The sequence below is a fragment of the Canis lupus genome, chromosome 31 (genome assembly GCF_011100685.1).
Source record: "Canis lupus familiaris isolate Mischka breed German Shepherd chromosome 31, alternate assembly UU_Cfam_GSD_1.0, whole genome shotgun sequence".
In the NCBI taxonomy this organism is placed as follows: domain Eukaryota; kingdom Metazoa; phylum Chordata; class Mammalia; order Carnivora; family Canidae; genus Canis; species Canis lupus.
This window is the reverse complement of record NC_049252.1, coordinates 5,312,467-5,331,566: the sequence shown is the minus strand read 5'-3', so window position 1 is coordinate 5,331,566 and position 19,100 is coordinate 5,312,467. Positions and strand designations below refer to the sequence as shown.

Below are 19,100 nucleotides of genomic sequence, written 5' to 3'. Positions count from 1 at the left end.
ACCAGAAGAGGCAACCAATGACCAAGTGAGAGGAAAAGCTGATATATAAATACTCTCTTGTGTTCCTTATAGGCAAGTATGCCATATTTAGCAAATAAGAATACCAGACACCATCATTTTAATTTCAGACAAAAATTTTATTTTATTTTATTTTTAAATTTTATTTATTTATTCATGAGAGACACAGAGAGAGAGAGAGAGAGAGGCAGAGACACAGGCAGAGAGAGAAGCAGGCTCCATGCAGGGAGCCCGATGTGGACTTGATCCTGGGACTTCGGGATCATGACCTGAGCCGAAGGCAGATGCTTAACCACTGAGCCACCCAGGCATCCCATGAAATTTTACTATAAATAAATTGCATGCAATATTTGGGACTTATATTAAAAATATTGTTTATCTGAAGTTCAAGGTTAATTGTGTGTTCTGTATTTGATCTCCTGATCGCATTTGAGAAGGCAAGTCTAAGACTCATTCTAAATGGTTCCTCAGAGAATCCACACTGGAGAAAGTCCCAGTTACCCACAGCAGTGGCCAGCTTAACACACCATTTAATGTTCACTTATCTCTAGTTTTATGCTGGTCAGTTCCTTATTCCCATTCCTGGGGAAATCTAAAAAACAAAGGTTTTCAAAGCAACAGCACACAGAGATGGTTTACTTGGAGAGAAACCATAAAAAGTAACTCTTGACAGGACACTCTCCAGTGGGATTCTGGAACTATATCACTGACAGGGAAGCAACAATTAGTACCTATGGCTGGTGGGAAGTGGACTGATGATTACTATAGACTGAATGTGTGCCTCCAAAATATGTATGTTGAAAGCATAATGCCCACAGAGGTAGTAATAAACGAGGTGAGGCTTTGGGGGAGGGGGGTTGTTTAGGAAGAGAGACTCGGATAGGACTATTCCCTTGCAACTGAGACCTCAAGGAGCGCTCTTTCCCCCTCTCTTATATACAGAGACAACAATAAGTCTGTGACCCGGAGGAGAGTCCTCACCTGACCATGCTGACACCCTGATAGGCTTCCAGTCTCCGGAAGTGTGAGAAATAAATTTCTGTTATTTATAAGATATCGGTCTTTGATCTTTTATTACCACAGCCCTCCATTAAGGCTAAGCTAGCTAGTGGGCTATCACTTCAGTAAGGCAGTGATAATCCTTGGCATCCAATTATGATAGAGTTATTAAGATTCTTACATATAAGGACTCCTGGGTGGCTCAGTGGTTGAGCATCAGCCTTCGGTTCCGGGTGTGATCCTGGAGTCCTAGGATCAAATCCCACATTGGGCTCCCTGCATTGGAGCCTGCTTCTCCCTCTACCTATTTCTCTGCCTCTCTCTGTGTGTCTCTCATGAATAAATAAATAAACTTCTTAAAAAAAAAAGATTCTTACATGTAATGGATTGGGATGAGGTACCAAAAAAAGGTGAGGCATTGAATTTTGCAGTATCTGTCCAAAAACTGTGTAAGTAGCCAACTTTTAAGAATGGATTGAAAATCAAATGTTTGTCAATGGCCTTAAAAAAAAAAAAAAAAGGCAAATAAAAAAAACTATAGGCCAACTCTGTTGTAAGTGAAATTTGTGACCTTGTCAATATCTATAATTGTTTACATTTTTTTGCTATTTATGATGTACCATATTAGTCATTTTATATCATCCCATAAGAAGAACCAATTTTCATCATTCCACTTATTTATTGAAAAAGCTATTATTTCCTCACTACTTTGCAGTGTCACTCTGTCAGATGTTGTTTCCATATACATGGGGGCCTGCCTCTGGGCCGCTTAGTCTATTCTATCCTATTAGTTTTTCTCTAAAACCAATACTATACTATTTTAATTACTATAGCTTAATAGTAAATCCTTTATCTGTAAAGAAAATGCATGCTTTCATGTTGTTTTTCAAGAGAAAAATATTGGATGGGCAGCCCTGGTGGTGTAGCGGTTTAGCACCACCTGCAACCTGGGTGTTATCCTGGAGACCTGGGATCGAGTCCCACATCGGGCTCCCTGAATGGAGCCTGCTTCTCCCTCTGCCTGCGTCTCTGCCTCTCTCTCTCTCTCTCTCTGTCTCTCATGAATAAATAAATAAAATCTTAAAAAAAAAGAAAAGAAAAATATTGGATATTTTAAAAAGTTTTTTTTTTTTTTTTTTTTTTTGGCTGTAATTGCATTGGATCTATAAATCAGTTTGGAAAGAATTTCATCTTAATTATATTACACTTTCCAATCCATAAGTATGTTTATCTATTTAATTAAGTCTTTTTAAATGTTTCTCAATAAAGTTTTGTGATTTTTCCCATAGAAGATGCCCACATATCTTGTGAGATTTCTTTCTAGACAATTTATATCTTTTTTTCATAACATTGTAAACAGTAGCTTTCAAAATTTCATTTGTAAACTGCTTATTGCTAGTAAGTAGAAAATAAATGGATCTCTACATTGATTTTGTATCCAGCATCTTTGAAAAACTTTCTTATTATTCTTATAATTTATCTATGGATCCTAGGAATTTCTCTGTACACAATCATATCATCTACAAATAATGACAGTTTTATCTATTCCCTGCAATTTTTGTACTTCTAATTTTATTTTCTTGTCTTACTTTACTGCCTAGGATCTCCAGTGTAGTGCTGAATAGAAGCAATGGAAATAGCCATTCTTGTCATGTTCCTGATTTTTCCAGTGGTCCATCACAAGTATGTTTGCTCTAAGTTTTCCAAAGATAATCACTAGCAGATAATTTTCTAAGTTTCCTATGGATGTTTGTCTTAAATATTTTTATTTATTTAACCCTTTTTTAATGCTATCTATATAATAATTTGGTTACTTTAATATGTCAATTTATTGAATTATAATAATTGTTTTTCCTAATATAAATAACCTTTTAGTCAATCTTATTAAAGTATCAAATCTATCTGAATAAAACTATAGATAAAATGCAAATCTATTCAAAATTCCTGCTATTTCAGAGAAATTCGAAATATATTTCTAAAATGCATATAGGAAAGAACAAAGCAAGTTTTAATTGGAAATAAAATTATTTTTAAAAATCTATGTCCATATTTTCTTAAACAATCCAAAAAATCACTTGAAAGCTTATTTTTTTTTAAATCTTTGTCTAAAGATGTCGTCTGCACTGGGGTCTTCATTCTCCATTCAACAGGGAAGTTAACACCCAAGGAACAACTCTGAACCTATACTTCTCCCTTCCTATGGAGTGCCTTCAGCTCACCTCCTCAATGAACCACTTTCACCCAAATCCTTTTCTCACCATCTTTTTTGTGGGAACATAAAACTAAGAGGTACTTTGGATTATTTTTTTAGCCATCTTTTTCATTCTCCCTTTCTTATATTTCTTAGGGTTTTCCATAAATAAACAACATGCTTACTTCCTAAATAATTGATTTTAGCTTTTATCCTAGAAACATGTATAAACTAGAATAATGTAACATAAACTTCTGGTGACTTAACTGTTTCTACTATATTTTAATTTTGTAAGTTATTTTTTTCACATTGTTTCTTTATTGTTCAGTATTGTTTTTAAGATCCACTTTTTTTAAAATATTTTATTTATTTATTCATGAGAGACACAGAAAGAGAGGCAGAGACATAGGCAGAGGGAGATGCAGGCTCCATGCAAGGAGCCTAATGTGGGACCTCTGGGATCACGCCCTGAGCCAAAGGCAGACACTCAGTTACTAAGTTACCCAGGTGCCCCAAGCTTTGATATTTTCAGGCATCCATAAAATCATCATCACAGACAAGAAAGTGAGCATATTCATTACCCTAAAAGTTTTCTTATACCCTAATATGATTCCTCCCAATTCTTCCTTCATTGCTAGAAAAGCATATAGGTGTGCTGTCTCTCCCTAAGGATTAATTTGTTTTTCTAGAGCTTTATATAAATGAAATCATATGTGGCTGTATCATCAGCACATTCAGTTCTGGTGGGAAGGAGACCTTTATTTATTTAGTAACGTGGGGTTGGTGATCCATATTAGCAAATGAAAAATTGGGTTATTCTCATAGACACTCCTGTCTTGAACAATGTAACAGTCAACAACTGCCTTTCAAATTTGAAAAAGGGAATAAGCCTAATTGCCCCATGGTCAGAAAGCGAAGTGACAGGATAAATTGTCAGTAATCTAAATACAGCATAGAAAAGTAGAAAATAAAATAGAAGGGAACTGAAAATGAAAGGCACTTCCATGGTGTCTATGGTTGGGTCTCTGTACAACTTGTTTGTTTCTGATCATAGATTGTACCTGCATCAGTACATCCTTTCAATAACTTTAGAGCAAAATGCTGTGCCCATATTTATGCAACACCAACTATAGAATTATTGTTTTTAAATTATGTTTCTATTTTACAAAAGGCATGCTATAAAGATGAAATGTCTTTCAGGCTTATTCTTCATATTTGAGGATCATAGTACATCAAATTATCATATTTTTTAAAGTGAGAGAGACAGAGGGGGAGGAGCAAGATGGCGGAAGAGTAGGGTCCCCAAATCACCTGTCTCCACCAAATTACCTAGAAAACCTTCAAATTATCCTGAAAATCTATCAATTCGGCCTGAGATTTAAAGAGAGACCAGCTGGAATGCTACAGTGAGAAGAGTTCGCGCTTCTATCAAGGTAGGAAGACGGGGAAAAGAAATAAAGAAACAAAGGCCTCCAAGGGGGAGGGGCCCGCGAGGAGCCGGGCTGAGGCCGGGGCGAGTGTCCCCAGGACAGGAGAGCCCCGTCCCGGAGGAGCAGGAGCTGCACCGACCTTCCCGGGGGAAAGGGGCTCGCGGGGAGGTGGAGCAGGACCCGGGAGGGCGGGGATGCCCTCGGGCTCCCCGGGACAGTAACAGCAACTGCGCGCCCAGGAGAGTGCGCCGAGCTCCCCAAGGGCTGCAGCGCGCACGGCGGGACCCGGCGGGACCCGGAGCAGCTGAAGGGGCTCGGGCGGCGGCTCCGCGGAGGGGGCTGCGCGGCCCCGGGAGCAGCTCGGAGGGCTCGGGCAGAGGAAGAGGCTCCGTGCGGAGGGGGCTGCGGGGGGGAGCAGCTCGGGGGCTCGGGGGCGGCTCCGCGGAGGGGGCTGCGGGGCGGGAGCACGAATCCAACAGCGCAGGCCCCGGAGCACAGGGCGCCGGGACACAGCCCAGGATCCGGCCTCCCCGGGACAGGCAGAGGCCGGGAGGGCCCAGGACAGCGAGGACGCTCCTGCCCCAGCTGAGCAGAGCAGCGGCCCCGCCCGGAGCCTCCAGGCCCTGCAGACGGAGTTCCTGCCGGAGCTGAATCCAGGTTTCCAGAGCTGCCCCGCCACTGGGGCTGTTCCTCCTGCGGCCTCACGGGGTAAACAACCCCCACTGAGCCCTGCACCAGGAGGGGCACAGCAGCTCCCCCAACTGCTGACACCTGAAAATCAGCACAGCAGGCCCCTCCCCCAGAACACCAGCTAGACGGACAACTTCCAGGAGAAGCCAAGGGACTTAAAGTACACAGAATCAGAAGATACTCCCCGGTGGTTCTTTTTTTGTTTGTTTGTTTTTGTTTTTGTTTTTGTTTTTGTTTTGTTTTGCTTTTTGATTTGTTTCCTTCCCCCACCCCCTTTTTTTTCTCCTTTCTTTTTCTTTCTCTTTTTCTTCTTTTTTTTTTTTTTTTTTTTTTTCGTTTTTTTTTTTTCTTTTTCTTCCCTTTTTTTTTCTCTTTCTCTTTTCTTTCCTTCTTTCTCTCCTCTCTTTTTCTCTTTTTCCCAATACAACTTGCTTTTGGCCACTCTGCACTGAGCAAAATGACTAGAAGGAAAACCTCACCTCAAAAGAAAGAATCAGAAACAGTCCTCTCTCCCACAGAGTTACAAAATCTGGATTACAATTCAATGTCAGAAAGCCAATTCAGAAGCACTATTATACAGCTACTGGTGGCTCTAGAAAAAAGTATAAAGGACTCAAGAGACTTCATGACTGCAGAATTTAGAGCTAATCAGGCAGAAATTAAAAATCAATTGAATGAGATGCAATCCAAACTAGAAGTCCTAACGACGAGGGTTAACGAGGTGGAAGAACGAGTGAGTGACCTAGAAGACAAGTTGATAGCAAAGAGGGAAACTGAGGAAAAAAGAGACAAACAATTAAAAGACCATGAAGATAGATTAAGGGAAATAAACGACAGCCTGAGGAAGAAAAACCTACGTTTAATTGGGGTTCCCGAGGGCGCCGAAAGGGCCAGAGGGCCAGAATATGTATTTGAACAAATTCTAGCTGAAAACTTTCCTAATCTGGGAAGGGAAACAGGCATTCAGATCCAGGAAATAGAGAGATCCCCCCCTAAAATCAATAAAAACCGTTCAACACCTCGACATTTAATTGTGAAGCTTGCAAATTCCAAAGATAAAGAGAAGATCCTTAAAGCAGCAAGAGACAAGAAATCCCTGACTTTTATGGGGAGGAGTATTAGGGTAACAGCAGACCTCTCCACAGAGACCTGGCAGGCCAGAAAGGGCTGGCAGGATATATTCAGGGTCCTAAATGAGAAGAACATGCAACCAAGAATCCTTTATCCAGCAAGGCTCTCATTCAAAATGGAAGGAGAGATAAAGAGCTTCCAAGACAGGCAGCAACTAAAAGAATATGTGACCTCCAAACCAGCTCTGCAAGAAATTTTAAGGGGGCCTCTTAAAATTCCCCTTTAAGAAGAAGTTCAGTGGAACAGTCCACAAAAACAAAGACTGAATAGATATCATGATGACACTAAACTCATATCTCTCAATAGTAACTCTGAATGTGAACGGGCTTAATGACCCCATCAAAAGGCACAGGGTTTCAGACTGGATAAAAAAGCAGGACCCATCTATTTGCTGTCTACAAGAGACTCATTTTAGACAGAAGGACACCTACAGCCTGAAAATAAAAGGTTGGAGAACCATTTACCATTCGAATGGTCCTCAAAAGAAAGCAGGGGTAGCCATCCTTATATCAGATAAACTAAAATTTACCCCAAAGACTGTAGTGAGAGATGAAGAGGGACACTATATCATACTTAAAGGATCTATTCAACAAGAAGACTTAACAATCCTCAATATATATGCTCCCGAATGTGGGAGCTGCCAAATATATAAATCAATTATTAACCAAAGTGAAGAAATACTTAGATAATAATACACTTATACTTGGTGACTTCAATCTAGCTCTTTCTATACTCGATAGGTCTTCTAAGCAAAACATCTCCAAAGAAACGAGAGCTTTAAATGATACACTGGACCAGATGGATTTCACAGATATCTACAGAACTTTACATCCAAACTCAACTGAATACACATTCTTCTCAAGCGCACATGGAACTTTCTCCAGAATAGACCACATACTGGGTCACAAATCGGGTCTGAACCGATACCAAAAGATTGGGATTGTCCCCTGCATATTCTCGGACCATAATGCCTTGAAATTAGAACTAAATCACAACAAGAAGTTTGGAAGGACCTCAAACACATGGAGGTTAAGGACCATCCTGCTAAAAGATAAAAGGGTCAACCAGGAAATTAAGGAAGAATTAAAAAGATTCATGGAAACTAATGAGAATGAAGATACAACCGTTCAAAATCTTTGGGATGCAGCAAAAGCAGTCCTAAGGGGGAAATACATTGCAATACAAGCATCCATTCAAAAACTGGAAAGAACTCAAATACAAAAGCTAACCTTACACATAAAGGAGCTAGAGAAAAAACAGCAAATAGATCCTACACCCAAGAGAAGAAGGGAGTTAATAAAGATTCGAGCAGAACTCAACGAAATCGAGACCAGAAGAACTGTGGAACAGATCAACAGAACCAGGAGTTGGTTCTTTGAAAGAATTAATAAGATAGATAAACCATTAGCCAGCCTTATTAAAAAGAAGAGAGAGAAGACTCAAATTAATAAAATCATGAATGAGAAAGGAGAGATCACTACCAACACCAAGGAAATACAAACGATTTTAAAAACATATTATGAACAGCTATACGCCAATAAATTAGGCAATCTAGAAGAAATGGACGCATTCCTGGAAAGCCACAAACTACCAAAACTGGAACAGGAAGAAATAGAAAACCTGAACAGGCCAATAACCAGGGAGGAAATTGAAGCAGTCATCAAAAACCTCCCAAGACACAAGAGTCCAGGGCCAGATGGCTTCCCAGGAGAATTTTATCAAACGTTTAAAGAAGAAATCATACCTATTCTCCTAAAGCTGTTTGGAAAGATAGAAAGAGATGGAGTACTTCCAAATTCGTTCTATGAAGCCAGCATCACCTTAATTCCAAAGCCAGACAAAGACCCCACCAAAAAGGAGAATTACAGACCAATATCCCTGATGAACATGGATGCAAAAATTCTCAACAAGATACTGGCCAATAGGATCCAACAGTACATTAAGAAAATTATTCACCATGACCAAGTAGGATTTATCCCTGGGACACAAGGCTGGTTCAACACCCGTAAAACAATCAATGTGATTCATCATATCAGCAAGAGAAAAACCAAGAACCATATGATCCTCTCATTGGATGCAGAGAAAGCATTTGACAAAATACAGCATCCATTCCTGATCAAAACTCTTCAGAGTGTAGGGATAGAGGGAACATTCCTCGACATCTTAAAAGCCATCTATGAAAAGCCTACAGCAAATATCATTCTCAATGGGGAAGCACTGGGAGCCTTTCCCCTAAGATCAGGAACAAGACAGGGATGTCCACTCTCACCACTGCTATTCAACATAGTACTGGAAGTCCTAGCCTCAGCAATCAGACAACAAAAAGACATTAAAGGCATTCAAATTGGCAAAGAAGAAGTCAAACTCTCCCTCTTCGCCGATGACATGATACTCTACATAGAAAACCCAAAAGTCTCCACCCCAAGATTGCTAGAACTCATACAGCAATTCGGTAGCGTGGCAGGATACAAAATCAATGCCCAGAAGTCAGTGGCATTTCTATACACTAACAATGAGACTGAAGAAAGAGAAATTAAGGAGTCAATCCCATTTACATTTGCACCCAAAAGCATAAGATACCTAGGAATAAACCTCACCAAAGATGTAAAGGATCTATACCCTCAAAACTATAGAACACTTCTGAAAGAAATTGAGGAAGACACAAAGAGATGGAAAAATATTCCATGCTCATGGATTGGCAGAATTAATATTGTGAAAATGTCAATGTTACCCAGGGCAATATACACGTTTAATGCAATCCCTATCAAAATACCATGGACTTTCTTCAGAGAGTTAGAACAAATTATTTTAAGATTTGTGTGGAAACAGAAAAGACCCCGAATAGCCAGGGGAATTTTAAAAAAGAAAACCATATCTGGGGGCATCACAATGCCAGATTTCAGGTTGTACTACAAAGCTGTGGTCATCAAGACAGTGTGGTACTGGCACAAAAACAGACACATAGATCAGTGGAACAGAATAGAGAATCCAGAAGTGGACCCTGAACTTTATGGGCAACTAATATTCGATAAAGGAGGAAAGACTATCCATTGGAAGAAAGACAGTCTCTTCAATAAATGGTGCTGGGAAAATTGGACATCCACATGCAGAAGAATGAAACTAGACCACTCTCTTTCACCATACACAAAGCTAAACTCAAAATGGATGAAAGATCTAAATGTGAGACAAGATTCCATCAAAATCCTAGAGAAGAACACAGGCAACACCCTTTTTGAACTCGGCCATAGTAACTTCTTGCAAGATACATCCACAAAGGCAAAAGAAACAAAAGCAAAAATGAACTATTGGGACTTCATCAAGATAAGAAGCTTTTGCACAGCAAAGGATACAGTCAACAAAACTCAAAGACAACCTACAGAATGGGAGAAGATATTTGCAAATGACATATCAGATAAAGGGCTAGTTTCCAAGATCTATAAAGAACTTATTAAACTCAACACCAAAGAAACAAACAATCCAATCATGAAATGGGCAAAAGACATGAACAGAAATCTCACAGAGGAAGACATAGACATGGCCAACATGCATATGAGAAAATGCTCTGCATCACTTGCCATCAGGGAAATACAAATCAAAACTACAATGAGATACCACCTCACACCAGTGAGAATGGGGAAAATTAACAAGGCAGGAAACAACAAATGTTGGAGAGGATGCGGAGAAAAGGGAACCCTCTTACACTGTTGGTGGGAATGTGAACTGGTGCAGCCACTCTGGAAAACTGTGTGGAGGTTCCTCAAACAGTTAAAAATATACCTGCCCTACGACCCAGCAATTGCACTGTTGGGGATTTACCCCAAAGATACAAATGCAATGAAACGCCGGGACACCTGCACCCCGATGTTTCTAGCAGCAATGGCCACTATAGCCAAACTGTGGAAGGAGCCTCGGTGTCCAACGAAAGATGAATGGATAAAGAAGATGTGGTTTATGTATACAATGGAATATTACTCAGCTATTAGAAATGACAAATACCCACCATTTGCTTCAACGTGGATGGAACTGGAGGGTATGATGCTGAGTGAAGTAAGTCAGTCGGAGAAGGACAAACATTATATGTTCTCATTCATTTGGGGAATATAAATAATAGTGAAAGGGAAAATAAGGGAAGGGAGAAGAAATGTGTGGGAAATATCAGAAAGGGAGACAGAACGTAAAGACTGCTAACTCTGGGAAACGAACTAGGGGTGGTAGAAGGGGAGGAGGGCGGGGGGTGGGGGTGAATGGGTGACGGGCACTGGGTGTTATTCTGTATGTTAGTAAATTGAACACCAATAAAAATAAAAAAAAAATGATAAAAAAAAAAATAAAAAAATAAAATAAGATGTAAATTCTGTCCTACAAAAAATAAAAAATAAAAAAAAAAATAAAGTGAGAGAGACAGTCCTAGGACATTAAAAATGCCTTTCAAAGAAATCTACATACAAATGTACTTATTTGTTATTAGTGTATACATTGTAATATAAATTTGATATAAATGTTTGATATAAATATCAAAGATAAAGAGAAATTAGGTACTAGCAAGTTAAATAGGGTTGATATGAGGACAACATTCCAGTATCTCAGAAAAGTAGTTTCACAAACTTAAATTACCCCTAATTTCTAACAAAATTAAGTTACTCATTTCATCTTGTTTATTTAATTATCTGGTAAAAATAAAAAGTCAGGGAGTGAGTCTGAATCAAAGTAAAGAAAGATTTAATTTTTGTTTTACAGTGAGTCATACAACTTAGTAGTTAACAATAAAATGTTTTAAACCATATGCTACTTGTGGTTTTCTGTTAAGCTAGAAATTAGATTGTACTAATTAGAGTGTGGGCTACATAGAAAAATATACTGCTTTATTGCAAACATGCTTAGATAGAGACCTACACTGAATCTAAGTAAAAAAAACACCCAAAAACCAAAAAACCAAAAAACTAAAAAACCAAACAAACAAAAAAAAACTGTATGATAATTATCATACAATTCAATAAGTAATTTTTTTTTAACTTTTGGATAAAAAAACAAATGCCTGGCTCAAAAATCACTTAATCACATTTTTATATATCCCTTCTGTCATACAATTTATTGTGCATACACAAGTGACTTGTGTACCAATATAATATGATTATATTATACCCTTAAATTTTCAGCACAAATCTATTTTGGGCTACTCAGTATTATCTTCATATTAGAGATAATTCCATGAAAACAAAGCCCAAAAATCTAGTTCTGATCTTAAGGTATTATATTTTGTCTTACTTAGTAACCACTTGGTAAACTAACCTACCATTCATTTTTCCTTTTTGCTGGAATTATATACTAACATGGTTTTATCATTGTATGAGGGAAAAACATTTCTTAGAATAGTGTATTAATATAGTAAATCATAACTTAAATAGATACCATGTAATAATAACCCTCTTATTTACTTCTGGAAAATTAAAAGTTGACAGAAAACACAGATGACTTTGTCATTAATACATTAACATATTGAAGTTTACTCATATGACAGTGATCTTAGTACTATTTTCAGCAGTGGTGTAATTTTTCATAGATTGTGAAAACATTCTGAATATAAAAGGTGAAATTAAACATAAATTGCAGAATTAAAGAGAACAAATATGAAATAAAAATTAAAATAAATATTCAATTTAATAAAAAATAACTTTAAAAAAATGTTAAGGGAAAATATTTTAAATTACTATGAAAACTTTAGGCCTTCTATTAGTAAAGGCAAAAAGCAGAAATAGAGAGTCCAGAGAAGCAATTTTGCCTGACTTTGAAAATGGAACAAGCCTTAAAATGATTTAATTTCTTTACCCTTTTGCACTTCTTATTTCTATATGCATTTCATACATCTCACTTCTTTTTACTGCTCCAATTCTTGGAACCTTAGAAATGGGTTATGAAAGGAGTGAGGGTATGCTACATGAATACTGGATTGAATGAAGAGAAGGATTCCTAGTGAAATGGAGTTGGTTACTTCACTCTATGTTCAGAGAGATTTCTCCCCTTTCCTCTCTTTTTCATAACTATCTTCAATCTCCATTCCTGTAGAATATCCATGCATTTTCCTGGTCAGTAAAAACTTCTTTAATCTCTGTTTTGATGTCATTGTTGCTTTCCCATAATTGTGTTCATAAACATGGCTGTTTAAGTTCAAAGCACTTATTTTTTTTTAACATGCAATGTTTCTTTTTGCGTTCAAATTAGTTTAGAATATGTTAGTCCCTCATCTAATTCAGGAAATAGCACATTCCTTTTAATTATCGCTCTTGTCATTGACTGGAAATTAATGAAAGAAGGACCTAGATAACACATTATTAGATTCCTACCCAAAACAACTTGCAAGGAAATATATGTCTTTCCAGCGATGAATGGGAAGAATTCTGCCAAGAATTTACCATGTCATTTGTTGGGAAGCCATGTGTTGACGTTGATCTTAATTGGCTCCCATCAAATGACATATCTTGTTGACATAAGATTGAGTATGGCCATCACCAGTCATCAGCACTCTAAATATTGATGTAACATTGCTTTGCACTGGAGTTTAAAATTAAAGTAAATATGTAAGATGTGAAGTAGAATCAGTATGAGCCAGATACAAGTTACTAAAGAATTCTGTGCCTAAGAACAAATATGACATACAGAATTGAGTGACATCTTTCTTTAAAATTCTAGGAATAGTTATTTTATTTCCAAGGCTAAAAAGCAGTTTCCTATGGTTCCAAGCTAGTAACTTTCTGTGGCGAGCACTGAGGAGTTAGAGGCAGATACTATTAAGTTAATGATGAAAAATGAATTCTAATTTTTAGCAGTTATTTTTAAATAAGTCAATGACCCTATTGATTGTGTCCTATTATTTTTAATAGTGTTTACTTATAAGGAAAAGGTGTGTTTTTATAATGTCTTATAGAAAAGAAAAAAATGAGGGAGAGAAAAATCTTTGTAGCATATCTCTCCTAAATAATAGGTGATTATATTCCAACTCATTTTTACTCCCAAAGAAATACTGAATTTGGGAGCTATAAATATACTCTAAGTATCGTATCAAGCTTCCTTGTACCAAGAAAATATGCCATGCAAAATCTTCTAGGTAAGAAAGACAAGACAGGAAGTTCTGGGGGGAAAATATGACCTTTTTATCCTGCAACTCTTTGTTCTTTTCTATAATCAATATGGTCTAAAATCAAAGACAAAAATCCATATTTTTCTTTATAAAGTATATTTTATATGAAGTATAGTATGTAATGACAGTAATAAGACCTATTGACTTTTAGCTGAATTGAACTCTCATACTTAAGCCTATTTAATCTTTCAACACCTGTTATTATGCCTGTATTTCATATAAAAATATTCTTCATTGAAGTTAATTAATTTCCCAAAATCACAAATTTAATAAATATTGAAGCTACATTTCAAACCCAAGGCAACTTAACATAAAAGCTTGTGCTCATTACCATGCTATTTAGTCTCCTAAGAGCTTACATAATAGTGCAACTCCATGGGTCCATAGAAATAAATAGCATTTACACTTAAGCACTGAATTGCATTCCATCAAAAAATAAATAAAAATAAATAAAGGTGCTCAAGAACATTAGTAAATATATAGAATTTATTTTCTTATTTAAAGAAAAAATGAGGTTTGGAATGGTTAAGTACCTTGCCTAAGGTCACACAGCAAGTGCCTAGCAAGACTTAAATGAAAATATAAAAGTAATTTATATTACATATCTAACAGTGAATATTATAATTTATAATACACACACTATTTGAATATATCTTTCCTGCTGGGGGCATTTGATTAAAAAAAGACAAGGGGAAGTATAATCAAATTATCTATTTAAACTACCTTGCCCTAGAGAGTGTATAGATTTAATAACCTAATAGCAGGTCCAGTGGAAAAATAGGATCTATGAATTACATAACGGAGAACCATTGCTGTTTTATTTTATGCTCTTTAGTGAAAAGGCAGAAGTGGAAACAGAAATTCAAAAATAAAAAGTAACGATATAATTGCCTACTGATATTTCTGTGGAAGTCATTCATTAGTCCTTTTAAGAAATCACATATGAATCTTTTAGAATAGAACGGTATCCTAATGTCCCCATCAAAGGAAAAGGTTAACCTTTGACTTACAGGATTCTACTGCAGGCAAAACACAACTAGCAGAGAGTCTGGCAGAAAATAAGTAACAAGATTATTTATAAATTTTACTTTATTTCGTGTCTTCAGGTTTATTTGTTTATTTGATGTCTCAGGTCATATATGAATGGTAATTGCTCAGCAGCATCTGGGTTTTGTGTGTTATTACAAATGAAGAAAGTTTATCATTTAATCAGTTTTCCTTTTTCTATTCTCCTGGATCATAAAAAAAAAAAAAAATAGACCCTATTTATCTGCATTAGAATTCTTTACACTTCTTATTTTTCATCTATTAAACTCTTTGTTGTGTTACATAGGTTAAACTCCTCTACCATTTTGGAGTTGTCCTCCCATTCTCTAAATATTCTTTTTATTTATTTATTTTTATTGAAGTTCTATTTGCCAACATATCGTATAACACCCAGTGCTCATCCTATCAAGTGACCACCTCAGTGCCTGTCACCCAGTCACCCCATCCCCCACCCACCTCCCCTTCCACTACCCCTTGTTCATTTCCCAGAGTTAGAAGTCTCAAGTTTTGTCACCTTCTCTATATTCTTATGGTCTAGTCTTAGCCCTATGGCTCTCAACAATTTTAAATGTTATTTAGTTTTATTTAAGTGGTATCCTCTATATTAACAGGAGATATATTACACTAAAAATTCTAAATACTTTTTTTTAAGATTTTATTTATTTATTTATGAGAGACAGAGAGAGAGAGAGGCAGAGACACAGGCAGAGAGAAAAGCAGACTCCATGCAAGGAGCCCGATGTGGGACTGGATCCCAGGACTCTAGGATCACTCCCTGGGTGGAAGGTAGGTGCTCAACTGCTGAGCCACGCAGGTGTCCCCCAAAATTCTAAATAATAAATGTTTTATTTCTTCTGGAGAAGTATGACATATTAGATTGGTTAAAAATAAATCAAGTTGGGTACACCTGGGTCTCCTGCCTTTGGTTCAGGGCATGATCCTGGGGTCCTGGGATCAAGTCCTGCATGGGGCTCCCTGAGGGAGTCTGCTCTGCCTATGTCTCTGCTTGTCTCTCTCTGTCTCTCATTAATAAATAAATGAAATCTTTAAAATAAATAAATAAATAAATAAATAAATAAATAAATAAATAAAGTTGAATGACACTCCTACCACCACAGTAAAATTATTTACTCCATGTATACCGATGATAGTCTTCAAATGAACTCACTAAATGGTGGCAAATCAAAGATGTCACAAAACAAGTTTCTTATTTATATCCTTATGAAATGCAACACTAGAATAGTAGTAAGTTAAAGATGTCCCAGAATTATGTTTCTTGTTTGTTTATTTACCAAGAGCAATGTTGGAAATCACAATAGCAGCTGTTCCAAGTGATCGACATTTGGGAAAATACATAGCATTAGAAAGGAGTCCTGGGACACATCATTCCTGGAAGAAGCAGATATGACATGAAGCTCAAGCTTCAGTTGCGTTTATGTGATCATATATTGCTAACAAATAACTACCAAAATATATATTTGCAAAGTTTACAATGTATGATATTTTTTGGATTGTTTTCTTAAAGAGTACTCTCAAGTTGTATAAAATTAAACCCCACAAATTCTGGTTCTATACTTGACTCCTTGACATATAATCTGGTATATCTGGGATATGAAAATTACATGTTTCAGTAATATAGCAACATCATAATTCTTGGCAGTGTGAGAGGCATTAAGGCCCATCCTTTTGATTTCACAACAAAATGAATTAAAATTCTTAAATTATGTTAATATTTAAACTACTAATACAGTGCTAATTTGGTGCTTTCCTCTTCCTCTTAAATTGGCAATTAAAACGAAAATAAACTTTGTTAGAGTATAATTTAAATACAATAAAATACACCTGTATTTAGGGTATATTTCCTTGAGTTTTTGGCTAATTTACACAGTTATGTGATGATATTTACATTCAAGATATGGAGTATAGCTCCTAATGCCATGAAAGCAGAGGCATTTTGTGGATCTGCTCCCCAAAAAACTGATGAAAATTATTTTAAAAAACATTCGAAGTCTCTGAAATTAGCCCTAAGTTTATATAGCAAATGAAGAAACTTTCATTCAAGAAAATCTTGAGTATCAGTAAGAGCTGTGAGACTCTATGGTTTCTAAACGGAGAATGCATTTTCCCTCCCCAGTCCTAGCTCAGGTAGGCAGAAACTCTGTTTCAGTCTAGTACAGTAAGAACACAGGCCTTCTTCTCCCTCTAGTCCCCAGTCAGTGGGTTATCTTCCCAGGAGGGGCAGGATATCAGCTTTTCTCATTCTATCACTGGCTACCTACTGGGAAGGCTACATAACAAGTGAGTCAAGAGGTGAGGTTTTCCTTCTTGCCGCCAGCCCCCAACCTAATGTTTGACAGTGGATTCTTACATGTAACACCCAAAGCATGAGAAAACAAATAGAAAAATTTGACTTCATGAGTGCAAAGATTTACTTTGGGAGAAACATTACCGAGACTACTGGAGTCATGATCTCTTATTCCTCAGCTCATGAAGTGGGTATGAGTGTGAAAAAGAGGCAAGTTGAAGAGTCTTGGGACTATTTTCCACCCATCCACCAAGAACTCAACTCCTAAAGCTAGAGTATCACTCAGAAAGACACCGTTGTTCCTGCTCCTAGCACCAGAACCATGAATTAGAGAATTTGCCTGGGAAGAGAATTAGCCTTCAAAACAGTTCCAAATCATTTCCAAAAGGAATTAACTTTTTTTTAAAAAAGATTTATTTATTTATTTATTTATTTATTTATTTATTTATTTATTTATTTATTTCAGAGACAGAGACAGAGAGAGGAAGAGACACAGGCAGAGGGAGAAGCAGGCTCCATGCAGGGAACCCGACTTGATCCAGGATCTCCAGGATCATGCCCTGGGCTGAAGGCGGCGCTACACCGCTGAGCCACCTGAACTGCCCCCAAAAGAATTAACTTTAATTGCAACAGACTATGTAGAAGTTCAAGCCTAAGGTAACTCAAAAACAATGAAAGTTGTGGAGAATCGCAATTGGGAGGGATTGGCAGATTCATTGGAGATAGAGGCCAGCTAGTTTGCTCGAAAGAAGCAGGGAAGACTCCCTCACCCTCCAAACTCCCCTTGGGTAATAACAAATCTCAAACACTGATCTCAGGAACAATCCTTTTATAGAAACCCAGATTTAACTGGATTAGCCTGTGAAGTCATCTATTCAGTAGGATATTATGGAAAACAATAGATGAAGCAGCTGGTACTTTGTGGAGCTTGATGGGCAGGTGTGGTCAGAGAAAGAGATAGTAAAAGAGATCTCTGCTAAACTAGTCATCCCAAGGCATATCCAAACTGCATACCCTTAGAATTACACTTCAGGGTGAAATAAACATAACTAAAATAACATAGCCAGTCACCAAGTAAAGAAATGATATCAATGAGCCCCATAGAGGAGGAGGGCCAATACACAAAATTGCTACAATTATCTAAAATATCCAAGTTCTAACAAAATTTCCAAAGCATGCAAAGAAAAGGTATAATTCACTTTTTTATTGTACAAAGTAGCTTCAAAGGAGTCATTATAAACATGTTCAAATGACTAAAGAAAACCATGAGAAGATAAGATATAACTATAATATCATATCAAATAGAGAATATAACAAAAGAAAGAAATGATTTTTTAAAAAGCCTAATAGTAATTTTAGATTTGAAAAGTACAAAACTTAGGGCACCTGGTGGCTCAGTTGGTTAAGCATCTGACTCTTGATCTCTGGTAAGGTATTGATCTCAGCCTTTGTGTTTGGCTCAATGCTGGGCATGGAGCCTAGTTGAAGAAGAAGAAGAAGAAGAAGAAGAAGAAGAAGAAGAAGAAGAAGAAGAAGAAGAAGAAGCAGCAGCAGCAAGAAGAACAGCAACAACAACAAAACTTAACTGAAAAATTTGCCAGAGAGGCTCAATAATTGATTTGAATTGCAAAATAATTAGTAAACTTGAAGATGTGTAAACGTGACACATGAGTTCAAAGAACAGACAAAACGAATGAAGAAAAGATAGAGTCACAGAAAAATGTGAGACATCATTTGTATACCAACACATAAATATTGGGAACACCAGAGGAGAGGAGATAGAGACAGAAGAAAAAAAATACTGAAAATCTTACTAAATTTATTTTAAAAAAACAGTAATGGATACAAAGACATGTTTTTTTTTAAGAAGACACAATGCCCAAATTGATCTATACATTTAACCCAGTCCCTATCAGAATCCCAGATGGCTTCTTTATAAAAATTGACAAGATGTTCCTAAAATTTATATGGAAATGCAAGGGACCCAGAATAGCCAACCAATGTTGAAAAAGAACAATTTGGAGGATTGACACTTCCTGATTTTAAAACTTACTACAAAGCAATAGTAATTTAAAGCACTGTGGTACTGGCATAAAGATAGATCATAGGATACAAGTGAGACTCCAGAAATAAACTCTTGGCTTTATGGTCAAC

At 36.9% G+C, this 19,100-nt stretch overlaps 1 long non-coding RNA gene across 4 annotated transcripts in view; it reads left to right on the top strand.

Moving 5' to 3' along the window:
• The window catches only part of LOC102152860, a 185,368-nt gene that overhangs the window by 112,944 nt on the left and 53,324 nt on the right, over positions 1-19,100 (top strand). For 2 of the 4 annotated variants that reach the window (XR_005382073.1, XR_005382070.1), the window contains 4 exons: positions 961-1,042; positions 2,619-2,700; positions 3,129-3,306; positions 17,413-17,603. This is a non-coding gene — a long non-coding RNA (uncharacterized LOC102152860). The remainder of the gene's footprint in view (positions 1-960; positions 1,043-2,618; positions 2,701-3,128; positions 3,307-17,412; positions 17,604-19,100) is intronic. The other 2 variants (XR_005382076.1, XR_005382075.1) reach the window with 1 other exon arrangement.